The sequence below is a fragment of the Arachis hypogaea genome, chromosome 14, assembly GCF_003086295.3.
Source record: "Arachis hypogaea cultivar Tifrunner chromosome 14, arahy.Tifrunner.gnm2.J5K5, whole genome shotgun sequence".
NCBI lineage: Eukaryota > Viridiplantae > Streptophyta > Magnoliopsida > Fabales > Fabaceae > Arachis > Arachis hypogaea.
Window position 1 is genome coordinate 31,709,843 of NC_092049.1, and position 9,650 is coordinate 31,719,492.

At 34.8% G+C, this 9,650-nt stretch overlaps 1 non-coding gene across 1 annotated transcript; it reads right to left on the reverse strand.

Moving 5' to 3' along the window:
- Positions 1-6,832: 6,832 nt before the first annotated feature.
- LOC112746140 (small nucleolar RNA R71) lies at positions 6,833-6,940 on the reverse strand. Its single transcript, XR_003174037.1, has one exon. It is a non-coding gene; the product is annotated as a small nucleolar RNA R71 (small nucleolar RNA).
- Positions 6,941-9,650: the final 2,710 nt, after the last annotated feature.

Sequence of the window (9,650 nt, forward strand, 5' to 3'; positions counted from 1 at the left end):
ATTGGACATCTTCTCAGCATCAGCTTGTATCTCACCCAAGCATCATGAAGAGACTCATTCTCTTCCTGTCTGAAGCCTTGAATGTCCAGTCTTAGCTGGATTAGCTTCTTTGGGGGGAAGTAGTGGTTCAAAAACTTGTCCACCAGCTTATTCCATATTTTCAAGCTTGATTTAGGCTGATTATCTAACCACCTCTTTGCTTGGCTTTTTACAGTAAATGGGAAGAGTAGCAGCCTATAGACATCCTAGTCTACTCCGCTAGTTCTTACTGTGTCAGCTATCTGCAAGAATTCAGCAAGGAATTCTGTGGGTTCTTCTTGTGGAAGTCCTTGAAACTGGCAGTTTTGCTGCACTAGAGTGATTAGCTGTGGGTTGAGCTCAAAACGAGCTAGTCAATTAGGAGGTATACTAATGCTGCTTGCATAGAAGTCAGGAGTGGGGGCTGTGTAAGACCCCAAGGTTCTTCTTGGTTGTGTCTCTCCCTGTAGATTCATAGTGCACTCTTTCTGTTCCTGCATACACAAATAAGAGACAAAGAAAAGTAGGAGTCTATATGTCAAAGTATACAGTGCTCCCAGTGAGATGCTCAAGAAAAAAACTTTTTTTTTTAATTTCGAAATTAAGTAAATAAAATAAATAAAAAATAAAAATATTCAAAAATAAAAAATATAATTTTTGATATTTCGAAAAATTTAAAATACAGTTTAGGAAAAGAAATTTTGAAACTCAAAACAAAAGAGAAAACACCAAAGAAACACTAAACTTTTAAAATTTAAATTTAAAATTGAATTTAAATCAAATAACTAAAATCAAGGAAAAGATAAATAAGATATGATTCGAAAATTTAAAGATTTGAATTTCAAATTTTGAAAATAACAACTAACAAAATACTCAACTTTTAAAATTTTAATTTTAAAATTAAGGATAAGATAACAAGATTTTAAAATCAAGAAAAAAAGATAAGATTTGAAAAAGATTTGATTTTGAAATTTTTTGGAATTTAAAAAGAGAAAGTCAAAAAGAGATTTTAAAATTCAAATTTGGAAAGAAAGAGTCAGATGAGATAAGATAAGATTTTAAAATTTAAGATAGAAGATTTAATTTTAAAAAGTTTTAAAAAGTCAAACAAAGATTTTGAAATTTTAAGTTTTGAAAGAATAAGTCAAACAAGATAAGATAAGAATTGAAAAGATTTTTAAAGATTTGAAATTCAATTTTGAACGAAAGAAAAACTAAAAAGATACTAAACTTTAATAATTTGAATTTAAAATTTGAAACTAAATAAGATAAGATAATAGAATTTTGAAAATTAAGAAAAAGATATGACAAAGATTTAAAGATGAAGAAAGATAAGCAAGATAAGATTTGAAATTTGATTCTGAAATAGGGAGAAGCCAAAAAAAAATACTTAACTTTTGAAGATTGAATTTGAAATTTGAATTTAAAGTTTTGAATTTTAAATTTTTGAATTTTGAAAATTGAATTTGAATTAAGATAAGATAACAAGATTTTGAAATTCAAAGAAAGGAAAGATAAGAGAAAGATTTGAAAAGATAACAAGATAAACAAAAAGATAACTAATTGGACACCAAACTTAAAAAATTTAAATTCAAAACCTATTAAATTTGAAAATTACAAAGGAGAAACACAAAAAGACACCAAACTTAAAAATTTTGAAGATCAAGGACACTAATTTCGAAAATTTGAAAAAGGAAAAATACTAAAAGACACTAAATTTAAAAATTTTGGAATCAAATAAAGAAAAACACTAAGAACAATTTGAATACCAAGAAAGAAAAACAAGAACAAGTTTTCAAAAACTCAAGAAAATACAGACCAACTAAAGCCCAAAAGACAGAACAATACTAACCAAACTAACACCAAACTTAAAAATTTTTGAAATCAAAGCATTAATTTTTGAAAATTTGCAAAGACAAACACAGAAAGACACAAAACTTAGAGATTTTGAAATCAAAGACTATAATTTTTAAAATTTTGGAAAGGAAAAATATAAAGAGACACCAAACTTAAAGATTTAGAGATCAAACAAGGAAAAATAGCAAGAACAACTTTGAACAAAAAAAACAAACAATTAAGGTAATTTTTAGGAAAACTAAAGGAAAGAAAAACCAAGAAACACCAAAAAGACACCAAACTTAAAGATTGACACAAGACTCAAACAAAAGATAAAGAAAAGAAAAGGTTTTGAAAAATTATTTTTTTTTTTGAAAAAGAAAACAAAAGGCACAAATAAAAGAGCAATTAAACATTAAAGAATACATAATCTAAGCAACAAGATAGTCTAGTAGTTTGTCAATCTTGAACAATCCCCGACAATGGCGCCAAAAATTTGGTGCGCAAAATTGAACTCCGCAAGTTTTGCATAGATGAACCGGCAAGTGCACCTGGTCGTCCAAGTAATACCTCAGGTGAGTGAAGGTCGAATCCCACGGAGATTGTCAGATTGAGCACATAATGGCTATCTTGTAGATCTTAGTCAGGCAATTAGAAAAGATGGTTGTTTGTTTGAAAGCATAAACAAAATAATAAAGAACGAAATACCAGGTTGGTGTAAGAACAGTGATAGAGATTCAGTTAAGGCTTCGGAGATGCGTATTCTTTTCGGATTAACTTTTCTTACTGTCTACTTCAATAACAAATGATTCATTCAATGGCAGCCATAATTGACTAACTCATGTAGCATCCTCCTCAAATTAGCCTCTTCTAAACCATAGCAGTCCACCATATCCGAGCAACCCATGTCCTCTCATCAAGTTAACTCATGGCTTCCCACTATAGCCGAAGGTGAAGAGCTAAGCAATCCACTCCCCTTCATGATTTACTATGAGTTTGTGTGTTTTTCTATGATTTCAGGTAATTTCTGGTTGAAATTGAGGGACTTGAGCAAAAATCAGATTCAGAGGTTGAAGAAGGACTGCAGATGCTGTTGGATTCTGACCTCCCTGCACTCAAAGAGAATTTTCTGGAGCTACCGAAATCCAAATGGCGCGTTCTCAATTGCGTTGGAAAGTAGACATCTAGGGCTTTCCAGCAATATATAATAGTTTATATTTTACCCGAGTTTATATGATGCAAATTGGCGTTCAACGCCAACTCTCTGCCCTATTCTGGAGTTAAACGCCAGAAACAGGTTGCAAAGCAGAGTTAAACGCCAGAAACAGGTTACAAACTGGCGTTTAACTCCAAGGAATACCTCTACATGTGAAAGTTTCAATGCTCAGCCCAAGCACACACCAAGTGGGCCGCGGAAGTGGACTTCTGCATCATTTACTCATTTCTGTAACCCTAGTAACTGGTTTAGTATAAATAGAACTTTTTACTATTGTATTTTAATCGGGGAGGGGGGATTATCTTTGATCTATCTTTGGACGTTTAGTACATAGACCTTGGAGGCTGGCCATTCGGCCATGCCTGGACCTTGTTCTTATGTATTTTCAACGGTAGAGTTTCTACACACCATAGATTAAGGTGTGGAGCTCTACTGTTCCTCATGAATTAATGCAAAGTACTATTGTTTTTCTATTCAATTCAAGCCTATTTCTTCTCTAAGATATTCATTCACACACAAGAACATGATGAATGTGATGATTATGTGACGCTCATCATCATTCTCACTTATGAACGCGTGCCTGACAAACACTTCCGTTCTACATACAAACAAGCTTGAATGTGTATCTCTTAGCTTTCTGATCGTGAGATCAGAGTCTTCGTGGTATAGGCTAAAACTATTGGCGGCCATTCTTGAGGTCCGGAAAGTCTAAACCTTGTCTGTGGTATTCTGAGTAGGATCCGGGAAGGGATGGCTGTGACGAGCTTCAAACTCACGAGTGCTGGGCGTAGTGACAGACGCAAAAGGATTACTGAATCCTATTCCAGTATGATCGAGAACCGACAGATGAATAGTCGTGCGGTGACAGCACATCTTGGACCATTTTCACTGAGAGGATGGAAAGTAGCCATTGACAACGGTGATGCCCTACACAAAGCTTGCCATAGAAAGGAGTGGGAATGATTGGATGAAGACAGTAGGAAAGCAGAGGTTCTGGAGGAACAAAAGCATCTCTATACGCTTATCTGAAATTCTCACTAAGGACTTACATAAGTATCTCTATCCCATTTTATGTTTTTTTTATCTTTTAATTATTAAAACTCTATAACCATTTAAATCCGCCTGACTGAGATTTACAAGGCGACCATAGCTTGCTTCAAGCCGACAATCTCCGTGGGATTGACCCTTACTCACGTAAGGTTTATTACTTGGACAAAGTGTGTGAATTACGTTCTGAGTACCAAGTTTTTGGCGCCGTTGTTAAGGATCACAATTTCGTGCACCAAGTTTTTGGCGCCATTGCCGGGGATTGTTCGAGTTTGGACAACTGACGGTTCATCTTTTTGCTCAGATTAGGTAATTTTATTTTAATTTTAAGTTTTTGTTTTTATTCTTTTTAATTTCGACAAATTTTCAAAAAAAAAAAGAAAAAAAATATTTTTCAAAAAAATTTAATTTATGTTCTTCAGAATTTTTAAGAAGGAATTCTAGAGTTTCATGAAACATGTTGAAGCCTGGTTGGCTGTAAAGCCATGTCTAATTCTTTTGGACCGAGGCTTCCACTCATCAGCACAGAAGCAAGTTGAATGAAGTATCAGCTGTTGTATATCTAATTTGTTTCTGCTAAAGCTTGGCTGGCCATTGGCCATGTCTAGTGTTTTGGACCGGAGCTTTCACTGAAAGCTTGGCTGGCTAGTAAGCCATGTCTAATTCCTGGACTGGAGTTTTAGACTAACATTGCAAGATTCCTGAAATTCCTATTAAAAATTTTGAAATCCTTATTTTTTTTTCAAAATAATTTTCGAAAATTCAAAAATAAATTTTAATAAAATCATAAAAAATAAAAAATAATTTGATGTTTCTTGTTTAAGTCTTGTGTCAGTTTTTAAGTTTGGTGTCAATTGCATGTTTATCTCTTTCTTGCATTTTTCGAAAATCCATGCATTGCATTCTTCATGATCTTCAAGTTGTTCTTGGTAAGTCTTCTTGTTTGATCTTTAAAATTTCTTGTTTGTGTCTTTTCTTGTTTCTCATATGCATTTTTGAATTATTAATGTCTCAACATTGAAAATTTCTAAGTTTGGTGTCTTGCATGTTCTTCTTTTCTTAAAAATTTTCAAAAATAAGTCTTGATGTTCATCTTGATCTTTAAAGTGTTCTTGGTGTTCATCTTGACATTCATAAGTGTTCTTGCATGCATCATGTGTTTTGATTCATAATTTTCATGTTTTAAGTCTCTTGGTTGTTTTTCTCTTTCATCATTAAAAATTCAAAAATCAAAAAATATCTTTCCCTTTTTCTTCTCATAAAATTCGAATATTTGAGTTGACTTTTTCAAAAATTTTTAAAATCTAGTTGTTTCTTATGAGTCAAATCAAATTTTCAATTTAAAAAAAAATTCTATCTTTTTCAAATCTTTTTCAAAAATCAAATTTTTTTTCATTTTTCTTTTATGATTTTCGAAAATTTCAAATTGATTTTCAAAAATCTTTTTCTTATCTTGTTCATAATTTCAAAATCTTTACTAACAATTAATGTGATTGATTCAAAAATCTTTAAGTTTGTTACTTGCCTATTAAGAAAGGTTCAATCTTTAAATTTTAAAATCATATCTTCAAGTTTCTTGTTAGTCAAGTAATCAACTTTGATTTCAAAAATCAAATCTTTTTAAATTTCTTTTTCAAATCTTTTTCAAAATGATTTCCAATCATATCTTTTCAATCACATCTTTTTCAAAATCAATATCAAAATCTTTTCTAACTTCTTATCTTTTCAAATTTGATTTTCAAATCTTTTTTTTAATTAATCTTATCTTGTTTGATTCTTATCTTTTTCAAAACTATCTAACTAATTTTCTCTCTCTAATTTTTGAAAATCACCTTCCTCTTTTTCAAAATTCCTTTTTAATTAACTAATTATTCTAAATTTTAATTTTAATTTCATTTCTTTTCTTATTTTCGAATTTTAACTTTAATTTTAAATTAAAAACAAAAATATTTTTATTTTATTTTATTTAATTTTCGAATTCTTCCCTCTCTCATCTCCTTCTAATTATTTATTCATCTACTAACACTTCTCTTCCACCCAAGAATTCGAACTCACTCTTTCCCTCTGTGTTTGGATTCTTATCTTTTCCTTCCTCTACTCTTCTCTTCTTATACTTACATAAGGAATCTCTATACTGTGACATAGAGGATTCCATATTTTCTTTTCTATTTTCTTCTTTTTCATATGAGCAGGAACAAGGATAAGAGCATTCTTGTTGAGGCTAATCCTGAACCTGAAAGGACTCTGAAGAGAAAGCTAAAGGAAGCTAAAGCACAACTCTCTGGAGAAAATCTGACAGAAATTTTTGAAAAAGAAGGAGACATGGCCGAAAATAATAACAATGCAAGGAAGATGCTTGATGACTTTACTGCACCAAATTCCAATTTACATGGAAGAAGCATCTCAATCCTTGCCATTGGAGCAAACAATTTTGAGCTAAAGCCTCAATTAGTTTCTCTAATGCAACAGAACTGCAAGTTTCATAGACTTCCATTAGAAGATCCTTTTCAATTCTTAACTGAATTCTTACAGATCTGTGATACTGTTAAGACCAATGGGGTTGACTCCGAGGTTTACAGGCTTATGCTTTTCCCGTTTGCTATAAGAGACAGAGCTAGAATATGGTTGGACTCTCAACCTAAGGATAGCATGAACTCTTGGGATAAGCTGGTCACGGCTTTCTTAGCCAAGTTCTTTCATCCTCAAAAGCTTAGCAAGCTTAGAGTGGATGTTCAAACCTTCAAACAGAAAGAAGGTGAATCTCTCTATGAAGCTTGGGAGAGATATAAGCAACTGACCAAAAAGTGTCCTTCTGACATGCTTTTAGAATGGACCATCCTGGATATATTCTATGATGGTCTGTCTGAATTATCTAAGATGTCATTGGACCATTCTGCAGGTGGATCCATTCACCTAAAGAAAACGCCTGCAGAAGCTCAGGAACTCATTGACATGGTTGCAAATAACCAGTTCATGTATACTTCTGAAAGGAATCCTGTGAGTAATGGGACGCCTCAGAGGAAGGGAGTTCTTGAAATTGATACTCTGAATGCCATATTGGCTCAGAATAAAATATTAACTCAATAAGTGAATATGATTTCTCAGAGTCTGAATGGATTGCAAGCTGCATCCAACAGTACTCAAGAGGCATCTTCTGAAAAAGAAGCTTATGATCCTGAGAATCCTGCAATAGCAGAGGTGAATTACATGGGGGAACCCTATGGAAATACCCATAATCCCTCATGGAGAAATCATCCAAATTTCTCATGGAAGGATCAACAAAAGCCTCAACAAGGCTTTAATAATGGTGGAAGAAACAGGTTTAGCAATAGCAAGCCTTTTCCATCATCCACTCAGTAACAGACAGAGAATTCTGAGCAGAATCCATCTAGCTTAGCAAATATAGTCTCTGATCTATCTAAGGCCACTTTAAGTTTCATGAATGAAACAAGGTCCTCCATTAGAAATTTGGAGGCACAAGTGGGCCAGCTGAGTAAAATGGTCACTGAAACTCCTCCTAGTACTCTCCCAAGCAATACAGAAGAGAATCCAAAAAGAGAGTACAAGGCCATTACCTTACTTGGTGTGGCCGAACCCAAAGAGGAGGAGGAAGACGTGAATCTTAGTGAGGAAGACCTCCTGGGATGCTCAGTGACCAATAAGGAGTTTCCCTTTGAGGAACCAAAGGAATCTGAGGCTCATTTAGAGACCATAGAGATTCCATTGAACCTCCTTCTGCCCTTCATGAGCTCTGATGAGTATTCATCCTCTGAAGAGGATGAAGACATTACTGAAGAGCAAGTTGCTAAGTACCTTGGTGCAATCATGAAGCTGAATGCGAAATTATTTGGTAATGAGACTTGGGAAGATGAACCTCCCTTGCTCACCAATGAACTAAATGCATTGGGTAGGCAGAAATTACCTCAAAAGAAGCAGGATCCTGGTAAATTCCTAATTTTCTGTAACATAGGCACCATGACCTTTGAGAAGACTCTGTGTGACCTGGGGTCAGGAATAAACTTAATGCCACTCTATGTAATGGAGAAACTTGGGATCTTTGAGGTGCAAGCTGCCAAAATCTCTTTAGAGATGGCAGAAAACTCAAGAAAACAGGCTTATGGACAAGTAGAGGACGTGTTAGTAAAGGTTGAAGGCCTTTACATCCCTGCTGATTTCATAATCCTAGACACTGAGAAGGAGGAGGATGAATCCATCATCCTTGGAAGACCCTTCCTAGCCACAGCAAGAGCTGTGATTGATGTGGATAGAGGAGAGTTAGTCCTTCAACTGAATGAGGACAACCTTGTGTTTAAAACTCAAGGATCTCCTTCTGTAACCATGGAGAGGAAGCATGAAAAGCTTTTCTCCTTGCAGAGTCAACCAAAGCCCCCACAGTCAAACTCTAAGTTTGGTGTTGGGAGGTCCCAACAATGCTCTGAACATCTGTGAGGCTCCATGAGAGCTCACTGTTAAGCTATTGACATTAAAGAAGCGCTTATTAGGAGGCAACCCAATGTTATTTAATTATATCTATTTTATTTTATTGTTATTTTATTTTATTTTTTATGTTGATGATCATGTGGAGTCACAAAAACTACTGAAAAATCAAAAAAAGAATGATAAACAGCTTTAAAAATAGCTCACCCTGGAGGAAGAACTTACTGGCATTTAAACTCCAGTAAGAAGCATCAAACTGGCGTTTAACGCCAGAAAGAAGCATCAAGCTGGCGTTAAACGCCAGAAACAAGCACCAGACTGGCGTTTAACACCAGAACAGAACATGGAAGTGGCGTTAATCGCCAGAAACAGGCTACATTTGGGCGTTTAACGCCAAAAACAAGTAGCAAGCTGGCGTTTAACGCCAGACATGCATGCTAAGGGCGTTTTACAGGCCTAATTGAAGCAGGGATGTTAAGTCCTTGACCCTACAGGATCCTCACATTTTCTTCTCTCCTCTTCACACCTTTTCATAACTCTCTTCCACAAATACCCCTCACCAATCACCTCAATCACTCTTCCCCATCACCTCTTCACCACTCACATCTATCCTCTCTTCCCCAAAAACCCCACCTACCTCCAAAATTCAAACTCTTTTCCCTCCCAAACCCAACCCTAATGGCCGAACCCTAAACCTCTTCCCACTTCTGTATAAACCCCTCATCCCCTCTCCATTTTCACACAATACAACCCTTTCTTCTCCCCCTTGGCCGAATACACCTCCCTCCATCTCCTCCATTTTCTTCCTCTTCTCCTTCTTTCTTTCTTCTTTTGCTCGGGGACAAGCAAACATTTTAAGTTTGGTGTGGTAAAAGCATAGTTTTTTGTTTTTCCATAACCATTAATGGCATCTAAGGCTAGAGAAACCTCAAGAAAGAGGAAAGGGAAGGCAATTGCTTTCACCTCTGAGTCATGGAAGATGGAGAGATTCATCTCAAAGGTCCATCAAGACCACTTCTATGAAGTTGTGGCCAAGAAGAAAGTGATCCCTGAGGTTCCTTTCAAGCTTAAAAAGAATGAGTACCCGGAGATCCGA